Genomic DNA, 25,008 nt, shown 5'->3' on the forward strand with positions numbered 1-25,008 from the left:
ACTACCTTAGGGAGGTAAACTGGATCTAATCTCAAATTATCCTATCTTCCATGACTGCGTATAAGGATAAAAGAAGGGTCTGCTGACAAAGCCTGCAAATCACCGATCCTACGGGCTGAAGTGAGAGCTAACAGTAGGGCTGCTATTCATGAGACCACCTTATCCGAGGCTGAAGCTAACGATTCAAATGGACTTTCCGTCAATGCCTTCAAAACCAAATTTAGATCCCAAGGAGGGGGGCTAGATGATGGAACTGAGTTAGACCTACTACAGCCCCTAATAAATCTGGCCACCCATCTATTATTTGCAAGTCACAATTATATAAGGCCCCTAAGGCTGAAATCTGTACCTTAAAGGCCCTTTTACATTTAGCGATGCACCAGCGATCCGACCAGCGATCCGACCCGGTCAGGATCGCTGGTGCATCGCTAAATGATCGCTAGTGAGCTTTCATACAGAAAGATCTCACAGCGATTCAGCAGCGACGCAGCGCACGATACTTACCATTCACACACAGCGATCCTGGCATCCTCCCGCCCGCGTCCAGCGTCGCTCGTCGTCACAGCAGGAAGTCTCAGCAGGAAGCGCCCGACGAGAAATGGAGCCAGACATTCTCGCGTGATCAGCGATGGACAGCAGGGGAGCCGGTCGCTGGTAAGTATCACACATAGCGATATCGCTAGCAATATCGCTATAACGTCACAAAACCAGTGACGTTTTAGCGATATTGCTAGCGATATCGCTTAGTGTAAAACCCCCTTAAGAGTACTAACTGCCAGGCCAAGGTCCAACCCCTTTTGAAAGAACTAAAGTATAGCGACTAACGGGACCTCCCCTTCACAAACTGCCCCCACAAAGGATAGGAATTTTGCCCAGGTCCTCCCATAGATCCTGGTGGTCACCAGTTTTCTGCTACTAAGCAGGGTGGAAACTAACTGAGCTGAAAACCCCCTTTTCTCTAATAGTGACCTCTCAAATTACAGGCTGTCAAATGCAGTCCAGACATCTGAGGGTGGAGAAAAGGCCCCTGGGACAGGAGATACCGGTCTTCTGGATGGACCCATGGATCCGATATCAACATCATCCTCAGCCAATAAAACTAAGGCCTCTTTGGCCAAAACGGAGCTATCTGTAACAATTATATGGGTACTACGAAATATAATTGCGTGGGATAATACAAAACTAAGACCAAAATTGATGCAAATGAGTATATTAACAAGAGAAACTAAGATAACAGAGCACTTCCTGCAATAGTAATGAAAACACAGCACAATATGGAAATGTCCAGTGTAACAAAAGAACGGGGCGCGACCACTAATATGAACCAGTCCAACAGTAATATGACGCAGGTGTGCACAAGGCACTGAATGTGGGAGTCCAGCAGTAAGTATGAGAGTAAGCACACAGCATTTAATAAGGAAGTCCAGCTATATTATGAATGAGCACGCACACAGCACTTAAAGTGTAGAAGTCCAGCAATCATGTGGGCGGAAATGCACACAGCACTTAAACATAGAAGACCAGCATTGTATGGGAGTGGCATTGACAGGAGAAGATCACTATATGTACCTTTTTGGGCTGAAAGTCCCTCACAAGTCCAGCACCGCAGCCCAACAAACACAGGCCTACAGAAGATGGTGATGTCAGGATTCTTTATATGTTACAGCAGATCCAGAGGCGAATAGTTCCTCACTAGAAGTCCAGACAGTAATTAAGCACAGACAGCATCAGGGAGACGCACAGATGAATGTAGGCAGCATAACGTGGAGAGGCAGAGCACTGAGTAACAAGCAGCAGCAGCAGGGAGTCCACCAGTAGACAGGCAGGAGATACCACACTGCCAAATATGTGGTCTGTATTTTTTTTCTTTTTTTATGCTAACTAGTGCTGTATATAACTAGATTGACACACAGGAAAACACTGGAATACCATCCTAAAATGGCCAAACTTGGAGCACGCAGATATATGAGCTGGCACGGAGATACCACACTGACAAATATGTGGCCTGTTTTTTTGAAAAAATGCAAAATAGTGTGACAGACAGTAAAAAAAAAAAAAAAATGCAATACCGGCCTAAAATGCCCAAATTTAGAGCATGCATATATATGAACTGGCACAGAAATACCATACTGCCAAATATGTGGCCTGTATTTTTCTTCTTTTTCATGCTAAATAATGCTGTATATAACTAGAGTGACACACAGGAAAACACTTGAATAGCGGCCTAAATGGCCAAACTTGTATAACGCAGATATATGAGGCCTCATATATGAGGCAGATATATGAGGCCTCTCCCGGCACCTGCGCACTGCAGTACTCTCCTCTACCCTCAACAGGGCAGAGCAGTGCGCCTGCACAGGAGCCACAACGGGAAGCAAAGAAGAGGATGTCACCGTTAGAAGATGGGAGGCGCCAGACCGGACAGCAACACCCATTGGACCAAAATCGGACCCGGACCGCCCCAGGGTGAGTATCATATACTGTAACTCGTTTTTCATCTCTTTCAGGTTACATCGGGGGCTTATCGACAGCATTACAGAATGCTGCAGATAAGCCCCTGATAGCGGTGCCGGCAGCTGATACTCGAAAAATGGGGTGACAGATTCCCTTTAAATTTTACAATGACATTTCCCAGTGAATGCATTTGTATTGGTTGAAAGCAATGCTATAGTTGCAAAACATCTCAAAAATGCTGTGTGTGAACATAACCCAAGTGGTGGAGGAACATTTTTGTTTAGGGTTAATTATTTTGGCTTAAATAAAAGTCATTAACCTGGAAAGGACATTCCTTAACATATTTATAAGCAAAATCCATTTTGTTTTCGTTTTTATAGGTTTTTTTAGTGCACCTGTAAAAAGGGCGTACAACTCTGACAACATTGTTTAGAGATTTGAGCTAGGAGTCAGAAATGCTTCTATGGGCATTTGCCATGATGTTCCAGTGTCATTTGAGCAGTGTTTCCATAATTTTCAGACATTTTTAGACCTTAAAAGGACCCCCTGGGGGGATCGCAATAAAAATGCTCGGGACTCCCATAGACTTACATTGGGCTCGTTGTTCTCTCCAAGTACCCGAGTATTCCAATTTGTTTGACCCGAGCAACGAGCACCCAAGCATTTTAGTGCTTGCTCTTCGCTAATTACCATCCATGTCCATGGGAAGGCTCAAAAGTTCCCCAGGCGTCTGTTTGACAGTTTTCACTTAACAGTTTCTTTATTGTGAAAACAACTGGAATGTGCCAGTAAAAAATAACCCAAAAATTTTGGAAAAAATCTCAAAAAATACCAGTGGTCAAAAACAACATAGTTTGTATTTAGGAATTGACCAAATATGCAAAAAAAATGCTTTTGGACACAAAAACTCTGACGTGTCCTGCAGTGCAGAGCTCTTCGAAAACTCAGTGAATAAAATTAATTGTGTGCAACAAAACAATAGGGTATATTTATCTGGATGAAGTGTCACTTGATGCGCTGTTAGCAACACGCCGGATCCCTGCTCTGACAGGCAGTGTCTCCAGCGTGTCACTTCACTTACCCGTGCTGCGGTCAGTTCCTTCCTTCCCCATGCTCTGCATGCTCCAGAGAGCTTCCAGCCGGGCTCCCAGCCATGTCTTTAGGACATGCGCGTGCGCACTCCCGCCCTCTTAAAGGGCCAGCTTGTGCACCTGCTATTTCCTCCCCAGCCAATGGCAGTGGGGCATTACTGTATGTATATATTGCTTCTGCCTCACTGGGGAGGAGCCTGAGCAACATTCCTGTTCTGCAGTCTAAGTTGTGTAAGGTTGCATACCAATTCATGCAGCACTGTGGTGCAGATCCTGCCTGCTGAACTCAGGGGGAAATGTTGTGTTAGGGTCGGCAGATTGCACTAGATAAAAATTAATAATAACGTGCAATCACAACCTGGGGTCCACCGTGCATAGATGTATAACTGCTGCTAGTAAGCAATGCCAAAACACACAGAGAGCGATTGCTTGCACACACAGAGTTAACGCCACTCAGTGTGAACAGGGCGCTGAGTTCCAAGCTCTGTTGCTGCACAGAGAGGTATTGACCAAATGAATACTAAGTGCAATACTCTGTGAAATGTCACAGGAATAAAGCATATGGATTGAGCTTGCTCTGAAACTGAACTGTGTCAATTGCACACAAGAACGTAACAGATGCTAGGCCAAGAGAAGAACTCATATGACGCTAGATATAACACCCTGGCTAAGTGTTGAACTTGCCCTGTAACTCCTACATGCTAACCGCACATGTGTAAGGAATAGGTGCTAAGTCAAGAGCTAATTGCCCTTACTGATGCTAACTGCCTGCCAACGAGCACAGTCCCAAAGCTAGACAGACTCACAGAACCTGCATACAGAGTGGTAGAGTATCCACACTTACACCATAACATACATGATACCAGCGTGCCAATGTAGGATTGTGTGCCAACTGGGGGGTGGTCCAGTCAGAAGTAGATGGAAGTTCAATCAGGTCCTCTTTATACGGTGTCTTCTCTGACATACACAACAAACGACAGCTCCTGCACACTGTCCTGGGTACCTGTCACCTCCTCCTCTTTTCCCCGATGCAATGGCCCTTTAGGTTCATTCACTGTGCCTGTCTAAGTCACCAGCCACAGCGCTTCCCCTAGTCGAGCCCGTCGTCCTGCTGCGACACCTATTGCCTCATCGGTGTCCAGCCGTCCGTAACCCCAGGCGTCCTCTCTCTGCAGCTGTCCTGTCAGGGCCACCCCCCTGACTGACTGACACTTCCTGGGACTCTCCCTCCTTTTATTCCCCTTTTCCAGAATTTCTCTTCTCAGTCCTAATAACTCCGCCCTCCATGACCTTGCCTTTCCTAGCATTAGCTGCTGTTAGGCCCTTTTCTCACCGCCCTGTGTCTCCCTCTAGTGGTCAAACTCGATACTCCACTGTCTCTGGCTAATTCTATCTTCTTTCCCCACACATGTATACAAGTTACAGTAAAGCATTGTACACTGCACATTTTTACCATCAGACAGGTCCACGTATCAGTCCATCCCCCTACATCAACATGCGCCACAGAGAGCCTTTTATACATTATGTTCCACCCCAAACACTCACACCTAGCCGGCAATGACATTGCTCGCAGGTCAATCTGGAGCTGCCTTATCACCAGAGCAGCAGACGTCTGACCACCAATGAGAGGATGCCACATCACGGACATGCTCAGTAAGGTGATTTCTGGACTTAGACGCCAGAGGACGAGACTGTACCTGCGTATCACTGGATACCATAGATTTAGCTGGAGAGGCAGCAATAACCAAGCGCATACCATGAGCCTGAGCAAGATGCCAAGATAGAGGTCCATGTGGAGCAACAATCGCTGTGGCCGGAACTAAATGGGAGACCGCCGATCCAGACAAGGCTTGGGATCTCCACAGTGCAGCACCCCCCTACATCTCCTCCCTCATTTATGTCTATCGGCCTAACCGACTGCTGCACTCTGCAAAAGATTTTCGACTAACGTCTGCACTAATCCGTACCTCTCACTCCCGACTCCAAGACTTCGCCCACGCTGCACCAATCCTCTGGAATGCTCTACCCCAATAAATGAGGACTATTCACAATTTGCATAGTTTCAGGCGCTCCCTCAAAACACATTTGTTCAGAGTGGCCTATCACTAATCACAGTCATTCTATGTGTAAGTGTGCATGTGTAGCCCATTCACTATCTCCATCCATCTCTCACTCCCTCCAGATGGCTGGACCATCATTGTAAATGCATCATTGTAAATACACACCTGTACTCTGTATCTCCCCCACATCATTGTAGATTGTAAGCTCTCATGAGCAGGGTCATCTTATTTTGCTTTAATTATTGTATTGTTAACGTTGTTACTTATGACTTATGTTTGGAACTGTTAAACTGTAAAGCACTGCGGATCCCGATGCCTAACATCCTGCCTGCTGCACTCTGGTGCAGATCCTGCTTGCTGCACACTGATTCAAACTCTGCCTGATGATCCATTATACGAACTCTGCCTGCTGCACCCATCGGTCTGTCCTACTGGGTCCAGCTGCTGCGCGTCCGGTAGTCTGTCCTGGAGTGGCACCGGGCATTCATAGGGAGCCAAGTCTAACCTCATCATCAGAGGCTTTAGTGAACAGTATGGTACTTGCTTTTTCACGCCCCTCCGGGATTTCCACATTCTGTGGCACAGTGGTTTCACAAACCACATCCATGACATGCGCTGCTGAAAAAATTTGACCAATGAATGTTTTCTTTTATCAGGTTTACAAAGTCAACACGTTTCAAGGTCAAAGCAGGACCTCGACATCAGGACAAAAAGATGCTTAAGGCCTGTTTCACACTTTAGTTTTTTGTTTCAGTGAAAATCCGCCAAAAAGGCGGAAAGCGAATCCGTTCCTAACTGATGTGAATGGATGCCACTGGATCCGTTTTTTTGACGGATCCGCCGAATGAAGAATTTTAAAGGAACTGCTGTCTGGGAAAAGGAGAGAGAGGGAGAGAGAGAGAGAAAGAGAATTTTTGTCTATCCGCCAGAAATGATTTCAGGGTTAAATTTCCTCCTGACTTCATTCCTCCGGGCATGCGCTGTATAAAGATGTGGATCCTGCAGTAAAATAAACGTTACATGGTCCGTCCAGGCATCTCGGCGGACGCAAAAAAATTGACGGATCCGCAAAAAAACGGATCCATCGGATGGCCATCCGTCAAGATCCGCCGGTAATGCAAGTCAATGGGGAAAAAAACGGATCCGCCAAAAAAAATGGCGGATCTGTTTTTTTTCAAAAACAGCGGATTTTGACTGATGGTCAAAAACGGAAGTGTGAATCAGGCCTAAGAAATGCATGTCTTGACTTTCAGGTTTCTTTTTAGCCTTCCAGTTAATTTGCATTGTACATACTGAGGGACTTTTTAACATTATATACCTGAAGAATAGACTGTCTTTTGAACTCTTGGCATCTTTTGACAGCCTGAAGCACATAAGAGGACCTCAAAAACCTGAAAATATGAACAGCAAGTGTGAAAGCCCTTACTATTCTGCAAACTGCACTGGTTCCCAAAAGTTCCAATTGTAGTGGAAAACTCAATTAACTACTTACCGACATATAAGATAGTGTTATGCCATATGCTGTCTACTTGATTTTGATGTGGGGCTCAGGAACTGAGCTGATATCTTCCCGGCACATGATGGCTGTGTCATTCATCCATCTTCTAACCTTAACAACTGCTCATGGAGCTGAGCTCCTCCAGCACCTGTTAACCTGTTAAATGTTTCTGTCAATTTTTGAAAGAAAGTTTTACACCATACTGGCAACAGGGCATTATACCCATCGGCGCCCCTTGACTCAATTGATGGGCACCGATGAGTAGCTGTGATGGCTGAGCATCTGCTGAAGATCCCCCTGCCTGTCATAATTGTTCTCCTACAGGTTTGCGCAAAGTTTACATACCCCAGCAGAATTTTTGGTTTCTTGGCCTTTTTTCAGAGAATATGAATGATAACAACAAAACATTTCCTCCACTTATGGTGAGTGGTTGGGTGAAGCCATTTATTGTCAAACTATTGTGTTTTCTCTTTTTAAATGATACTTCTTGGATATCAGTCAGAGGCCTCTCACACAGCCAAACCAGATCTCACACTTTGCACTGAAGAGTGGCAGTACCCCGAAACACAGTGTCTGCAAAATGAGATTCTGGCTTGGCTTTTATCCTAAGTCATGTAACAAGGCTCGTTAAAGGGTCAACATTGACTTCTAGTATTGCTACTTCCAATAGGTGGCACTAGAGTTCTAGTCCTCTTCCTCTCTGAAGAGACAATTTGCATAATTAGAATGTTTCCCAGAGGAGCATTGCTGCTTTAAGTCTCCTCACCTCGACATGCTTAGCATGTCATTCTCCGCAAGGAGAAATTATACTTCTTGGATATCGGTCAGACGCCTCTCACACAGCCAAACCAGATCTCACACTTTGCACTGATGAGGGGCAGGACCCCAAAACACAGTGTTTGCAAACTGAGATTCTGGCTTGACTTTTATCCTAAGTCATGCGACAAGGCTCGTTAAAGGGTCAACATTGACTTCTAGGATTGCTACCTCCAATAGGTGGCACTAGAGTTCTAGTCCTCTTCCTCTCTGAAGAGACAATTAGCATAATTCTCTTTTTAAATCATAATGACAACCCAAAACATGCAAATGACCCTGATCAAAAGTTTACATACCCCATTTCTTAATACCTGTATTGTCTTAATACGTGTAACATCAATTATAGCTTGAAGTCTTTTGTGGTAGTTGTGGATGAAGTTGTTTTTTTTCTCAGATGGTAAAGCTGCCCACTCTTCTTGGCAAAAAGTCTCCAGTTCCTGTAAATTCCTGGGCTGTCTAGCATGAACACGCGCTTGTGATCTCCCCAGAGTGGCTCAATTACATTGAGGTCAGGAAACTGAGATTACCACTCCAAAACATTCCCTTTGTTCTGCTGTAGCCAATGACAGGTCAACTTGGCCTTACGTTTTGGACCGTTGTCACGTTGGAACGTCCATGCACATCCCATGCGCAGCAGAATTTGCTGATAATGTGCTGCATTTATCTTTCCTTCAACTTTAACCCAGTTTCCTGTGCCTTTGTAGCTCACACATCCCCAAAACATCAGCAATCCACCTACGTGCTTTACAGCAGGAATGATGTTCCTTTCATCATATGCCTTGTTGACCTCTCTACAAATGTAACGTTTATGGTTGTAGCCAAAAAGTTCAATTTTGGTCTCACCACTTTAAGTTACCTTGTTCCAGAAGTTTTGAGTCTTGTCTCTGTGCTGTTTTGCATATTGTAGGGAGATACTTTGTGACATTTGCGCAGTAATGGCTTTCTTCTGGTGACTCGACCATGTAGCCCATTTTTCTTCATGTGCCCCCTTATTGTGCATCTTGAAACATCCACACTGTTACTGTTCCGAGAGTCCAGTATTTCAGATGATGTTATTTGTGGGTTTTCCTTTGCATCCCCAACAATTTTCGTGGCAGTTGTGGATGAAATTTTTGTTGGTTTACCTGAACATGATTTTCTTTTTACAGAGCTCCTGATTTTGTTAATCACAGTTTGAATGCTGCTGACTGGCATTTTCAATTCCTTGGATATCTTTTTGTATCTTTTTCTTTCCTGTTTTTTACAGTTCAAGTACCTTTTCCCGCAGATCCGTTGAAAATTCTTTTGCTTTCCCCATGACTCACAATCCAGAATCATCAGTGGCTGGATGAAAGATGTAAGAGTCTGTCTGGATCCCAGAAACTCACTCAGCTTTTATGCACACACACTGATTACAAGCAAACAGGTCACAGGTGAGAATGTTACCTTTAGTAGCCAGTCAAACCCATTTTTGACAATTTCTGTGCATGTTATCCGGACAAAATCACCAGGGTATGTGAACTTTTGATCAGGGTCAGATTGACAATAAATGTCTTCACCCAACCACTAACCATGAGTGGAGAAAAAGTTTTGGTGTTATCTTTCATATTCTCTGAAAAAAGTCAAGAAAGAAAAATTCTGCCAGGGAATGTAAACTTTTGAGCACAACTCTATATACACCAGCTACTGGCTTGTGTTGATAGGAGACCGTGATTTTTGTTATATATATATCAGTACTGTCGTATTGCTGTATATCGTGCAAGTGATCAGATGTACACAGGTTCAAATCCACTAAGGAAAAAATAATAATAAAATTAATATTCAAATTTTTAAAAATGCTTTTAAAATATGAAAAATATATTTACAAAAATATAAAAGTTCAAATTACCCCATTTTTCCCCATTAAAACAAAAAAGGCTGCTTTCATAAAAGTCTGATCTACAAAAATATAAAATTAATTAACCTAATCGGTAGCAGATGTAATGAGATAACGAATCTAAAAGCTAGAATTCTGTTTTTTTTTCAGCTGTTGCAACACGGCACATCAGAATGCCATAAGAAGCAATCCAAACATTGAATCTACCCCAAACTGGTGTCAATAAAAACATTGTCTCAGGGCGCAAAATAGTGAAAATAGTAAATCAAAAAAAATAAATAAAAATTGTGAAATTGTGCTTTTTTTTGCAATTTTGATGCACTTGGATCCCTGCTCTTCCTAGTACATCACATGATGAAATCAATGGTGTCATTGAAAAGTACAACTCATCCCGCAGAAAAAAAGCTCTCATACGGCTATGTCGATGGCTAAATAAAAAAATGATGGCTCTTGGAAGAAGAGGAAGAAGAAAAAATGAAAAAATCGAAAAATAGCTATGTGTGGAAGAGGTTAAAATAGTTAATATAATTTATTGTTTAGCTGGAGAGTATTGCTAAATTGCTGTTTTATCTTTTTTATTTTAAAGAAAAAGACAAATCAAGTCTCGATTCACATAAAATATAAAAATCTCATCAGTGCCATAAAAATGTTTCTTCCTATTCGTGACAGCTAAAATTGAATGTGTTAATAAATATATACCCAGGAAATCTTTTCTCTACTTGTGAAAAGTTAACGGCTTGGAGGTTATGCTTTCATTAAAAATTGACAACATTTTAAATGCTAATCAAAACCGCTTGCCCTTTCTGATTTCATTTATGTTGAATGAAAATCAACAAAAATAAAAGAAGCGAGTCTTTGAACTGCTCCAAAGAGTACAGTATCTGACACCCTTTTCTGTGCACTGGAGATAAGACCTGTGAAAATTGAGATCTTGGATCTTAATGAGACAAGTAAAAATTGTGTCTCTGTATGCAGAGGAGTGACGAAGGAAGGATTCAATGAACTAGGAGTAATGTAAATCTCATTTATGGCTACATGCAACTGCCAAACAAAAAACCAAAAATGTTCATTATTATGGATAAAATATAAACTTATACAAGTTTACTTTTTTACAATTTGAAATACCAGCCAACTGCATCACTGGCACTGCATGCATATCATATTTTAGTATTATTTATTTATTTTATTTGTTTTTTATACGTTTTATACTGTGCATATTAAATCCCATAACTGCTGCTTAAAGAATGCGGCTTACATACATAGAATACAAGATGGCCATGGGGGCCTTCTGGGTCCTGCAGAGAGGCGGCTTTCTCAGCGCCTGCTGAGAGCAGGCGCTGAGAAGCCGCCTGCAGTGCCTGTCAGATCGCTGATCTGACACAGTGCACTGCAAAGTGTCAGATCCACGATCTGACACTATACAGTGATGTGACCCCTGGGACAATATAATAAAGTTAAAAAAAAATCATGTGTAAAAATAATTTTTAAAAAAATCCTAAATAATTAAAAAAATATATATTACCTACTAAACTTTTTTTGTAAATAAAAAAACAATAAAATACACATATTTACGACCCGCCCTATAAAACTGTCCCACTAGTTAACCCCTTTAGTGAACCCCTTCAAAAGAAAAACAAAGCAAAAAGACAATGCTTTATCATCATACCACCAAACAAAAAGTGCAGTAACACGCGATCAAAAAGACGGATATAAATTACCATGGTACCGCTGAAAACGTCATCTTCTCCGGCGAAAAACGAGCTGCAATAAAGCATCATCAGCAAAAAAAATAAAAAGTTATAGCTCGCAGAATAAAACGATGCAAAAATAATTATTTTTTATATAACGTAAAAAAATAATATAAATGAGGTATGGCTGTAATCGTACTAACCCGAAGAATAAAACCGCTTTATCAATTTTACCACACGCGGAACGGTGTAAATGCCCCCCCAAAAGAAATTGATGAATTTCTGGTTTTTGTTCATTCTGCTTCCCAAAAATCGTAATGAAAAGCGATAAAAAAGTCATGTGCCTGAAAATGGTGCCAATAAAAATGTCAACTTGTCCTGCAAAAAATAAAACCTCACATGACTCTGTGGGTCAAAATATGGAAAAATTATAGCTCTCAAAATGTGGTGATGCAAAAACTATTTTTTGCAATAAAAAGCGTCTTTTAGCATTTGACAGCTGCCAAACATAAAAGGGTGCTGTAAATAGTAAATTAAGTCCCCCTTTATCACCCCCTTAGTTAGGGAAAAATAATAAAATTAAAAAAAGTATTAATTTCTATTTTCCTAATAGCGTTAGGGCTAGGGTTAGCGTTAGGGCCAGGGTTAGGGCTAGGGTTAGGGTTGGGATTAGGGATAGGGGTGTGTTGGGGTTAGGGTTGGAGTTAGAATTGGGGGTTTGCACTTTTCAGGCACATTAGGGGATGTCCAAATGCAACATGGTGTCTGATCTCAATTCCAGCCAATTCTGCGTTGAAAAAGTCAAGCGGTGCTCCTTCCTTCCAAGCTCTGCCATGCATCCAAACAGTGTTTTACCCCGACATATAGGGTATCAGCCTACTCAGGACAAATTGCACACCAACTTTTGGGGTCCAATTTCTCCTGTTATCCTTGTGAAAATAACAAATTTGGGGCAAAAAGATAATTTTGTGGAAAAAAATATGATTTTTTTATTTTTGTGACTCCACGTTACAAACTTCTGTGAAGCACTTGGGGGTTCAAAATGCTCACAACACATCTAGATAAGTTCCTTTGGGGATTTAGTTTCCAAAATGGGGTCACTTTCTGGAGGGTTTCCACTGTTTAGGCACATCAGGGGCTCTCCAAACGTTACATGACACCCGCAGACCATTCCATCAAAGTCTACATTCCAAAACGTCACTACTTCCCTTCCGAGCCCCAACGTGTGCCCATACAGTAGTTTTCCCCCACATATGGGGTATCAGCCTACTAAGGACAAATTTCACACCAACTTTTGCGGTCCACTTTCTCCTGTTACCCTTGGGAAAATAAAAAATTGGGGACTAAGAGATCATGTTTGTGGAAAAAATATGATTTTTTTTATTTTCACGCCCGGGCATTCTAAACTTCTGTGAAGCCCTTGGGGATTCAAAGTGATCACCACACATCTAGATAAGTTCCTTGGGTGTCTAGTTTCCAAAATTGGGTCACTTGTGGGGGGGTTTCCACTGTTTAGGCACAACAGGGGCTCTCCAAACACGACGTGGCGTCCAATCTCAATTCCAGTCAATTTTGCATTGAAAAAGTCAAGCGGCACTCCTTGCCTCCTAAGCTCTGCCATGTGCAGAAACAGTGGTTTCCTTCACATATCAGGTATCGGTGTACTCAGGACAAATTGCACAATAACATTTGTGGTCCAATTTCTCCTGTTACCCTTGGTAAAATAAAAAAAAATTGTACCTGAAGTAATTTTTTTGTGAAAAAAGTTAAATGTTCATTTTTTTAAACATTTAAAAAATACCTGTGAAGCACCTGAAGGGTTAATAAACTTCTTGAATGTGGTTTTGAGCACCTTTAGGGACACAGTTTTTAGAATGGTGTCACTTTTGGGAATTTTCTATCATATAGACCCTTCAAAGTGACTTCAAATGTGATGTGGTCCCTAAAAAAAAAATGGTGTTGTAAAAATTAGAAATCACTGGTCAACTTTTAACCCTTATAACTTCCTAACGAAAAAAATTTAGTTACAAAATTGTGCTTATGTAAAGTAAACATGTGGGAAATGATATTTATTTGTGTGTGCCGTATCTCTGTGATTAAAGGGTTTGAAAATTCAAAGTTGGAAAATTGCAAAATTTTCATAATTTTCACCAAATTTCCGTTTTTTCACAAATAAATGCAAGCTATATCAATGAAATTTTACCACTATCATGAATTACAATATGTCTCGACAAAAACAATGTCAGGATCAGCGGGATCCATGAAAGCATTCCAGAGTTATTACCTCATAAAGGAACAGTGGTTGAATTGTAAAAATTGGCCTTTTCATTAACGTGCAAACCACCCTTGGGGGCAAAGGGGTTAAGTACTGTATGACTACCCACTGATAACTTTGATGGACTTCCTCGTTTAAGTGTCTACAACATTCCTACATCATATCCTTGCTGGACTGGTTCGTATTAGCGGTCGCGTCTCGCTATTCAGTTTGCTGTGATTTACTATGTTGTGCTGAGCACCATGTTACGATTGCAGGAATATTATTAGAGACACCGGTTTGGAATCATAGAATCGTAGAATCGTAGAGTTGGAAGGGACCTCCTGGGCCATCTGGTCCAACCCCCTGTTCAAAGCAGGATTCACTAAATCATTCCAGACAGATGTCTGTCCAGCCTCAGTTTGAAGACTTCTATTGAAGGTGAACTCACCACTAGAGTTGAGCGAAACGGGTCGAAAAAATTCAAAAGTCGGCGACTTTCGCCAAAGTCGGGTTTCATGAAACGAAACCCGACCTTAGCGTGAGGTCGGCCACGAGGACGGCGACCATCGCACCAAAGTCGCATTTCAAAAGATGCTTTAGCGCCCTTTTTCAGCCAATCAGGAAGAACGGACACTGTGGGCAACGTGATGACATTGCCAGCGGTCACCACCATCTTTGAGAAGGGCATGCAAGTGATTGGCTTGCTTTGCGTTGCGTCACAGGGGCTATAAAAGGGCGTGCACGCCGACCGCCATGTTACTTATGCTGATCTCACAATAGGGAGAGCTGCTGCTGATGATGATTCTGTAGAGAGAGCATTAGGAAGGCAAAAAGAAAAAAAATGCTTCTGCTGATAGTGCTTTTCACTGTAGTTAGTGTGCAGTGAAAGGTGAAGATTTTTGCTTTTGTGCAGCAACGCTGGTGGTGATTAGGCTGCCTTTTAAGGCTACCTGCATTGCTGTGCACACTGGTGTTTAAACTGCTTTTTAAAAAGCTATCCAAATGTTATTGTTTTGTCCTGGTGAGGTACTGAGCGTTCATTTTTTCACACACCGTACAGCGGTGTACGCTCCTCACACAGTACCGTGTACCGGCTGTTATCACGGCCAAATTGAAGCTATCTGTGAGTGACTCTGCAAGGAAAAGCCGAGGAGTTTGTCCATTCTTACAGACCTACACCTTAGAGTTTTGTCCATTTTTCAAACAGTTTCGTATATTTGCTGTTTGATTACATTCAAAACTAGAGAGAACGTGTGTCAGTCCGTATACAAAAACACGGAGCTTGGCAATTTTACATACACACACCGTACAGCGGTGTACGTGTACGCTCCTCACACAGTTCCGTGTACCGGCTGTTATCACGGCCAAATTGAAACTATCTGTGTGTGACTCTGTAAGGAAAAGCTGAGGAGTTTGTCCGATCTTACAGACCTACACCTTAGAGTTTTGTCTGTTTTTCAAACGGTTTCATATATCTGCTGTTTGATTACATTCAAAACTAGAGAGAGTTTGTCCGTTCTTACAGATCTACACTCTAGGGAGATTCCAATTCTGCCCAATTCTATATATACCTTGCAGTTTGTCATACACTAGGCAATTTCTGCCTGCTACATTGCAGTGTAATATACACAGGGCCTGACAGAATGCAACTGTGACCTGAAGTCTGTAGAGAGATTCCATTTCTCCCCAGTCCTCTATATACCTTTTTTACACCATCCAGAATCAGCCTGTTACTTTGAGGTGTAAAATACACAGGGCCTGACAGAATACAACTGTGTCCTGAAGTCTGTAGAGAGATTCCATTTCTCCCCAGTCCTCTATACACCTTTTTTAGACCATCCAGAATCAGCCTGTTTCTTTGAGGTGTAATATGCACAGGGCCTGACAGAATCCAACTGTGTCCTGAAGTCTGTAGAGAGATTTCATTTCTCCCCAGTCCTCTATACACCTCTTTTACACCATCCATAATCAGCCTGTTAATTTGAGGTGTAATATACCCAGGGCCTGATAGAATGCAACTGTGTTCTGAAGTCTGTAGAGAGATTCCATTTCTCCCCAGTCCTCTATACACCTTTTTTACACCATCCAGAATCAGCCTGTTAATTTGAGGTGTAATATACCCAGGGCCTGACAGAATCCAACTGTGTCCTGAAGTCTGTAGCGAGATTCCATTTCTCCCCAGTCCTCTATACACCTCTTTTACACCATCCATAATCAGCCTGTTAATTTGAGGTGTAATATACCTTCGGGTCTGACAGAATCCAACTGTGTCCTGAAGTCTGTAGAGAGATTCCATTTCTCCCCAGTCCTCTATATACCTTTTTTACACCATCCAGAATCAGCCTGTTACTTTGAGGTGTAATATACCCAGGACCTGACAGAATACAACTGTGTCCTGAAGTTTGTAGAGAGATTCCATTTCTCCCCAGTCCTCTATACACCTTTTTTACACCATCCAGAATCAGCCTGTTACTTTGAGGTGTAATATACACAGGGCCTGACAGAATACAACTGTGTCATGAAGACTGTAGAGAGATTCAAATGCTCCCCACTACTATATACACCTTGTACCTTGCTTTACAGTACCAAATAGTTGGTGGTATTTTGGGTACATTTTCCCCAAAAATGAGGAAGTGTGGTGGAAGAGTCCGTGAACGTGGGCGGGGGTTGCCAGCTGGTAATGATGGTGTTGGTGTTGATGGTGGATCTGCTGGTAGTGGCAAAAGCAAAATAGCACCAAATGCAGGAGGTGTTGAGCCTGCATCATCGTCTGGCTCCACAAGGCCTCGAAGGCTCCCTTTTCTTGGAGTAGGTAAACCGCTTTTAACCCCTTACCTACAATTGACGTAATATTCCGTCCATGTGACCATGGACCTAATTACCATGGACGGAATATTACGTCATCGCGATCAGCGGCGCCCACGTGGTGAGCGCCGCTGATCGCGGCCGAGTGTCAGCTAATTATCATAGCTGACACCCGGCACAATGTGTCAGGGGCGGTCACGGACCGCCCCCGACACGTTAACCCCTTGCACACCGCGATCAAACGCGATCGCGGTGTACCGGGGGTTAAAGGGAAGCATCGGCAGGGAGGGGGCTCCCTCCGTGCTTCCCTGAGCCCCCCACGGCAGCGCAATGTGCAGCGCTGCTGCGTGGGGCTCCTTTCCTCCAGGCCCCCGAATCCAAGATGGCGACGGGGGCCTTCGGGGGCCTGAGGAAGCTGGCTTCCTCAGTGCCTGCAAAGCGCAGGCATGAGGAAGCCTTCAGCAGTGCCTGTGTCAGATCGCTGATCTGTCACAGTGATCTGTGATGTGACAGATCAGCGATCTGTCACAGGACAGTGATGTCCCACCTGGGACAAGGTAATAAAGTAAAAAAAAAAAAAAAGTGTTAAAAATAATTTAAAAAAAATCGCTAAATAAATTAGTAAAAAAAAGAAAAAATATTCCCCAATAAATTCATTTTTTCAAAATAAAAAAAAACAAAAACAATAAAAGTACACATATTTGGTATCGCCGCGTCCGTAATGACCTGCCCTATAAAACTGTCCCATTAGTTAACCCCTTTAGTGAACCCCTTAAAAAATAAAAATAAAAAACGAAGCAAAAAATAATGATTTATTATCATACCACCGAACAAAAAGTGCAATAACGTGCGATCAAAAAGACGCATATAAATATGCATGGTACCGCTGAAAACGTCATCTTGTCCCGCAAAAAACGAGCTGCCATACAGCATCATCCGCAAAAAAATTAAAAAGTTATAGCTCGCAGAATAAAGCGATGCAAAAATAATTATTTTTTATATAAAATTGTTTTCATTGCAAAAAACCGACAAAACATAAAAAAACGACCTAAATGAGGTATCGCTGTAACCGTACTGACCCGAAGAATAAAAACGCGTTATCAATTTTACCGCACGCGGAACGGTGTAAACGCACCCCCCCAAAAGAAATTCATGAAACGCTGGTTTTTGTTCATTCTGCGCCCCAAAAATCGGAATAAAAAGCGATCAAAAAATGTCACGTGCCCGAAAATGGTACCAATAAAAACGTCAACTCGTCCCACAAAAAATAAGACCTCACATGACTCGGTGGGTCAAAATACAGAAAAATTATAGCTCTCAATATGTGGTGATGGAAAAACTATTTTTACAATAAAAAGCGTCTTTTAGCGTGCGACAGCTGCCAAATATAAAAACCGCCATAAATAGTAAATCAAACCCCCCGTTATCACCCCCTTAGTTAGGGAAAAATAATAAAACTAAAAGAAAATGTATTTATTTCCATTTTCCCGCTAGGGTTAGGGTTAGGGTAGGGCTAGGGTTAGGGCTAGGGTTAGGGCTAGGGTTAGGGTTAGGGTTAGGGTTAGGGCTAGGGTTAGGGTTAGGGCTAGGGTTAGGGCTAGGGCTCAGATTAGGGTTAGGGGTGTGTTGAGGTTAGGGTTGGAGTTATAATTGGGGGTTTCCACTGTTTGGGCACATCAGGTGCTCTCCAAAGGCAACATGGCGTCTGATCTCAATTCCAGCCAATTCTGCGTTGAAAAAGTCAAATGGTGCTCCTTCCCTTCCAAGCTCTGCCATGTGCCCAAAGAGTGTTTTACCCCCACATGTAGGGTATCAGCCTACTCAGGACAAATTACAAAACAACTTTTGGGGTCCAATTTCTCCTGTTACCCTTAGGAAAATAAAAAATTGGGGGCAAAAATATAATTTTGCGGAAAAAAATGTTTTTTTTATTTTCACGCCCAGGCGTTATAAACTTCTGTGAAGCACTTGGGGGTTCAAAGTGCTCTCCACACTAGATAAGCTCCGTGGGGGGTCTAGTTTCCAAAATGGGGTCACTTGTGGGGGGTTTCCACTGTTTAGGTACATCAGGGGCTCTCCAAACGCACATGACACCCGCAGACCAATCCATCAAAGTCTGCATTCCAAAACATCACTACTTCCCTTCCGAGCCCCGACGTGTGCCCATACAGTAGTTTTCTCCCACATATGAGGTATCAGCGTACTCAGGACAAATTGGACAACAACTTTTGTGGTCCAATTTCTCCTGTTACCCTTGGGAAAATAAAAAAATGGGGACTAAAAGATCATGTTTGTGGAAAAAATACGATTTTTTTATTTTCACGCCCGGACGTTATAAACTTCAGTGAAGCACTGGGGGGTTCAAAGTGCTCACCACACATCTAGATAAGTTCCTTGGGGGGTCTAGTTTCCAAAATGGTGTCATTTGTGGGGGGTTTCTACTGTTTTGGTACATCAGGGGCTTTCCTAACGCGACATGGTGTCTGATCTCAATTCCAGCCAAAAACGTCAAATGGCGCTGCTTCCCTTCCGAGCTCTGCCATGCGCCCAAATAGTGGTTTACACCCACATGTGGGGTATCAGCATACTTAGGATAAATTGCACAATATCTTTTAGGGTCCTGTTACTTTTGGAAAAATAAGAATTGAGGGTGAAAAGATCATTTTTGTGGAAAAAATATGATTTTTTAATTGTACTGCTGTACGTTATAAACTTCTGTGAAGCCCTTGGGGGTTCAAAGTTCTCACCACACATCTAGATAAGTTCCTTGGGGGGTCTAGATTCCAAAATGGTGTCATTTGTGGGGGGTTTCCACTGTTTTGGTACATCAGGGGTTTTCCAATCGCGACATGGTGTCCGATCTCAATTCTAGCCAAAAACGTCAAATGGCGCTGCTTCCCTTCCGAGCTCTGCTATGCGCCCAAATAGTCATTTACACCCACATATTGGGTATCAGCGTACTCAGGACAAATTGAACAATAACTTTTAGGGTCCTGTTACCCTTGGAAAAATAAAAATTGGGGGTGAAAAGATCATTTTTGTGGAAAAAATATGATTTTTTAATTTTACCGCTGTACGTTATAAACTTCTGTGAAGCCCTTGTGGTTTCAAAGTTCTCACCACATATCTAGATAAGTTCCTTGGGGGGTCTAGTTTCCAAAATGGGGTCACTTGGGGGGTTTCCACTGTTTAGGTACATCAGGGGCTCTCCAAACGCGACATGGCGTCCGATCTGAATTCCAGCCAATTTTGCATTGAAAAAGTCAAACAGCGCTCCTTCCCTACTGAGGTCTGCCATGCGCCGAAACAATGGTTCCCCCCCACATATCAGGTATCAGCGTACTCAGGACAAATTGCACAATAACTTTTGCAGTCCAATTTCTCCTGTTACCGTTGGTAAAATAAAGAAAATTGAACCTGAAGTATTTTTTTTGTGAAAAAAAGTTAAATGTTCATTTTTTTTTTAATATTCAAAAAATTCCTGTGACGCACCTAAAGGGTTAATAAACTTCTTGAATGTGGTTTTAAGCACCTTAAGGGGTGCAGTTTTTAGAATGGTGTCACTTTTGGGTATTTTCTATCATATAGACCCCTCAAAGTGGCTTCAAATGTGAAGTGGTCCCTAAAAATAAAATGGTGTTGCAAAAATGAGAAATCGCTGGTCAATTTTTAACCCTTATAACTTCCTAACAAAAAAAAATTTTGGTTCCAAAATTGTGCTGATGTAAAGTAAACATGTGGGAAATGTTATGTATTAAGTTTTTTGTGTGCCGTATCGCTGTGATTTAAGGGCATAAAAATTCAAAGTTGGAAAATTGCGAAATTTTCAAAATTTTCGCCAAATTTCCGTTTTTTTCACAAATAAACGCAAGTTATTTGAATGCAATTTTACCACTACCATGAAGTACAATATGTCACGAGAAAACAATGTCAGAATCACCAGGATCCATGAAAGAGTTCCAGAGTTATGACCTCATAAAGGTACAGTGGTCAGAATTGTAAAAATTGGCCCGGGAGTTAACGTGCAAACCACCCTTGGTAGTGAAGGGGTTAAAGCCAGAGCTTCAGGAACAAGTTTTGTCTTACATTGCTGACTCAGCCTCCAGCTCTATCGCCTCCTCTTCTGAAGTTTTAAAAAATAAAAGCACTGAGTCGTCAATGGAGGCTCATGAACCACACTTTTCCTTGTGTCCTTCACCCCAACCAAAATTGAAGGATGCGGCAGGCCACACTACAGATTACACCATGGAGCTGTTTTCACATACCATGCCTGGGTTATCAAGTCAAATCGTGAATTAACCAGGCCAAGATGAATCTGACATGGAGTGCACTGATGCACAGCCACTGCTAGATTTATCTGCTGGTACATTCACTCAGAGCACTACATTGTCCTCGCAGTGTACTGAGCCAGAATCTGAGCCTGATGAAACTCAGGTGCCCCTTCCCGCATACTATACCACTAGACACGGTGACACAGAGGAAGGTGCACATGACATTGAAGAGGAGGTGATGCATGACCCAGTTGTTGACCCAGATTGGCATCCATTGGGGGAAGAGGATGCCGCTGTCAATAGCTCAGAAGAGGAGGACGAGCATCCGCAGCAGGCATCGACGTCACAACAGCTGTTATCTGGCAGGCCCGGAGCAGTCCAAAAACGGGTTACAAAAACCAAAAGAGTTGCAGGACAGCTTGGCAAGACAGTCAAAATAGCACAGCATGCAAGGCCTCAAAATGTCTTCCATAGTAGGAAGGGTGCAGTGTGGCACTTTTTTGAACATAATTCTAATGATCAGACAAAGGTTATCTGTAAGAAGTGCCCAAAGACCTTTAGCCAAGGGAAAAATCTGAGAAATTTGAATACCAGTTGCATGCTTAGACGTTTAACCACCATGCACTTGCAAGCGTGGACGGGCCACCAAACCTCACATACCACATGTGTAACTGCTCCCAAAGAATGTAGTCAGCAATGCTACATTTTTCCCCCATTGTAAGCCCACCGGTTAGCACACCACCAGCAGCAAATGTTGAGGTGTCGTCGCAAGGCCAAAGCAGTCAGGGAATCACAATGTTATATCAATGAAAGACTGAATCTAGGCCATCAGAAAGAACACCAACTCCATCACCATCATCAACCCTCTCTCAGTCTGCCATGTCCACCGCTAGTTCCACCATATGCAGCTCTCAAGTCCAGCTCACCCTACCAGAGACTATGAGTAGGACAAGAAAGTACTCATCCTCTCATTCGCGTACACTGGCTTTGAACGCCCACATTGCCAAACTAATCTCGTTAGAGATGATGCCCTATCGCTTGGTTGAAAGCGCAGCTTTCCGCGAACTCATGGCCTACGCAGTACCACGCTATAACCTACCCAGTCACCACTTCTTTTCTCGCAAAGCCATCCCAGCCCTCCACCTTCATGTGAAAGACCGCATTGTCCATGCACTCAAGCAATCATTGAATGGAAAGGTGCACCTCACAACTGATGCATGGTCCAGTAGGCATGGCCAGGGCCGTTACATGTCCATCACTGCGCACTGGGTTAATGTGGTGGATGCAGGGTCCACAGGGGACAGCGGTGGTGGGACAGTGCTGCCTAGCCCACGGTATAGGAAACAGTTGGCTGTAGGCGTTCGACCCTCCTCCTCCTCCAGAAGAGAAAGCTCTTCCAAAGAGCGCAGTCGCACAAGCACTCCATCCGCAGCTGCCAGTGTTGCACATGAGGTGTCTCCCTATCGATCAGCTAGTGGAAAGCGTCAGCAGGCTGTGTTGCAGAAGATGTGTTTGGGCAACAGACACACCGCGGAGGTACTGGCAGCCTACTTTCAGCGACAAACTGAGTCATGGCTGGGGCCTCCGAGCCTTAGTTGGGTACAGAGCATTTACAGCTGCTACTTCCTCCGGTTTCTGCTGCAGGAACGTCAGTGTCCCTACAAACTCGGAGACCGGAATCCGGACCATGCGCTCAAGCTAAGAGTGAACCTTAACTCTGCTCATCCTCCAACTCCCCTTCTCACGTCCACACACTTCCCCTTTCCTGCACAGAGTGCCCTAACTTACCTCCTCCCGACCACAGAGAGCAGCTCCTCAGCAGTCAGGTTCAGAGGTCTCCCTGCTGGCCTGGAGTGGGAAATGTGTTGTGTGTTGGTTTAACTGCTAGAGAGATCCTTTGTTGCTCCCAAGCATGACATCACACTCCCTAGGAGGAAGGTAATGCCACTGTGGCGACCGTACTCCTGGGGGTGCCACAAGTGCACTGATGCCCAGCCACTGCTAGGTGATTCTGCTGGTACATTGACCCAGACCACTACATTCCCCTCACACTCTACACTCCCAGAATCTGACCCTGAGCAAACTCAGGTTCCCCCTCCCGCATACTATACCACCTTACACGGTGACAAAGAGGAAGGTGCAGATGAAAGTGCAGGTTCCTTGAGCAGGTGGGGGGGCATACTCATGGGAGACGGCACTGGCACAGGGCCCCTCATAGTACGCAAAAGTGTCTCTGCCGGTGGGAAGTGTCTCTGCCGGTGGGAAGTGTCTCTGCTGGTGGGAGGGCCCACCCACCCGCCCCGCCGTCAGACACACCGCCACACACCGCTGTACTATGAGGGGCCCTGTGCCATCACCAAGGAGTGGACCCCCCTGCTTGCTCAGGATCACAGCACTTGTAAAGTTGAAATACTTAGCTCTCCCTGCTCCACCGCCATGACGTCTTCCGCGTGTCCTGACAGTGGTATTCTGATCAGAGAGCGCAATGACATCACGTCTGTACGCCCTCTGCCTAAACAGCCAAGTGCAGTGAGATGGAAGATGGGGACGACGAGGAGTCCAGACTAGTACAGGGATTCCCTAGCGAGGAGACTTATTTAATTGTTTTCAATGTTGGGACAGCAATTTTTGGGGAGCACTATACTCTGGAGAATGATATATGGGGCCCACCATACACTGGAGAATTCCAAAGGTGGACATCAGACACTGGAGCAGCATTTACAGGGCCCATTATACACTAGAGCATTAGAAATGGGGCCCATTATATATGGAGCATCATCCATGGGGACCAACATATACTGTAGCATTATGTGGAGCTCATCATATACTGTTTCAAACATTATATGGGACCAATGATTCTGAATGGAGAAATATATGGGCCTCATTACTCTGTATAGTGCACTATGCGGTGCCCATAATACTGTATGGAGTAACATACTGTCCGTTTTTGGAGCTATTGGAGAATATAAAATCGATATCAGTCATGAGATGTAAAAAGTGAAGTATTTTTCATTGTACTATACCGCTATTTCTCTACCGTATCGGAGCATCATGAGTTGTGGTATTTGTTAAAGGGGCGCTCTTTGGCCCAGGGCCCACGAAAACCTGGAGCCAACCCTACCCCCCCACAACTTTAGCCAAATAACCCCCATTTTTCAGTGCGTAACTATTATTATAAAGTAAATTAAGGTTGACAAGCTTCAGTAATAAAAATTGATGTTTTTGGCATTCAAATGGCCACTGTAGGTGTGTTTACTGTCCTCCACTCCCTGCCGACTTTGCTTCCCCATTGACTTGCATTGGGTTTCATGTTTTAGTCGGCCTTCGACTTTTCACGATAATCGGCTGATTTCATTCTACCCGACTTTTGAGAAAGTCGGGTTTCATGAAACCCGACTCGACCCAAAAAAAGGCAAAGTCGCTCATCTCTACTCACCACCTCTCGTGGCAGCCTGTTCGACTCATTGATCACCCTCACTGTCAAAAAGTTTTTACACTATCTAATCTGTGTCTCCTCTCATTCAGTTTCGTCCCATTGCTTCTTGCCTTTCCTTGTGCAAATGAGAATAAAGATGATCCTTCTACAATGTGACAGCTCTTTGGTTTTCACCATAGTGGAGTTTGGAGTCAGACTGTTTGAGGTTGTGCACAGGTGTCTTTTTATACTGATAACAAGTTTAAACAGGTGCCATTACTACAGGTAATGAGTGGAGGAAAGAGGAGACTCTTAAAGAAGAAGTTACAGGTCTGTGAGAGCCAGAAATCTTGATTGCTTGTTTCTGACCAAATACTTATTTTCCACCATAATATGCAAATAAAATGAAAAAAAAACAGACAATGTGATTTTCTGGATTTTTTTTTCTCAGTTTGTCTCCCATAGTTGAGGTCTACCTATGATGTAAATTACAGACGCCTCTCATCTTTTTAAGTGGTGGAACTTGCACTATTGCTGACTGACTAAATACTTTTTTGCCCCACTGTATGTTGTATGAATGTTGTATATATGAAATATGTATGTAGTATGTATGTATGTTGTATGAATGTTGTACACATGTAGTATGTATGTATGTATATTGTATGAATGTAGTATATATGTAGTATGTATGTAGTATAGTATGTATGCTGCATGAATGTAGTATATATGAAGTATGTATGTATGTTGTATGAATGTTGTACATATGTAGTAAGTATGTAGTATGTATATATATATATA

The sequence above is a fragment of the Dendrobates tinctorius genome, unplaced genomic scaffold (assembly GCF_039654945.1).
Source record: "Dendrobates tinctorius isolate UK_male_01 unplaced genomic scaffold, ASM3965494v1 ptg000113l, whole genome shotgun sequence".
Lineage (NCBI taxonomy): Eukaryota > Metazoa > Chordata > Amphibia > Anura > Dendrobatidae > Dendrobates > Dendrobates tinctorius.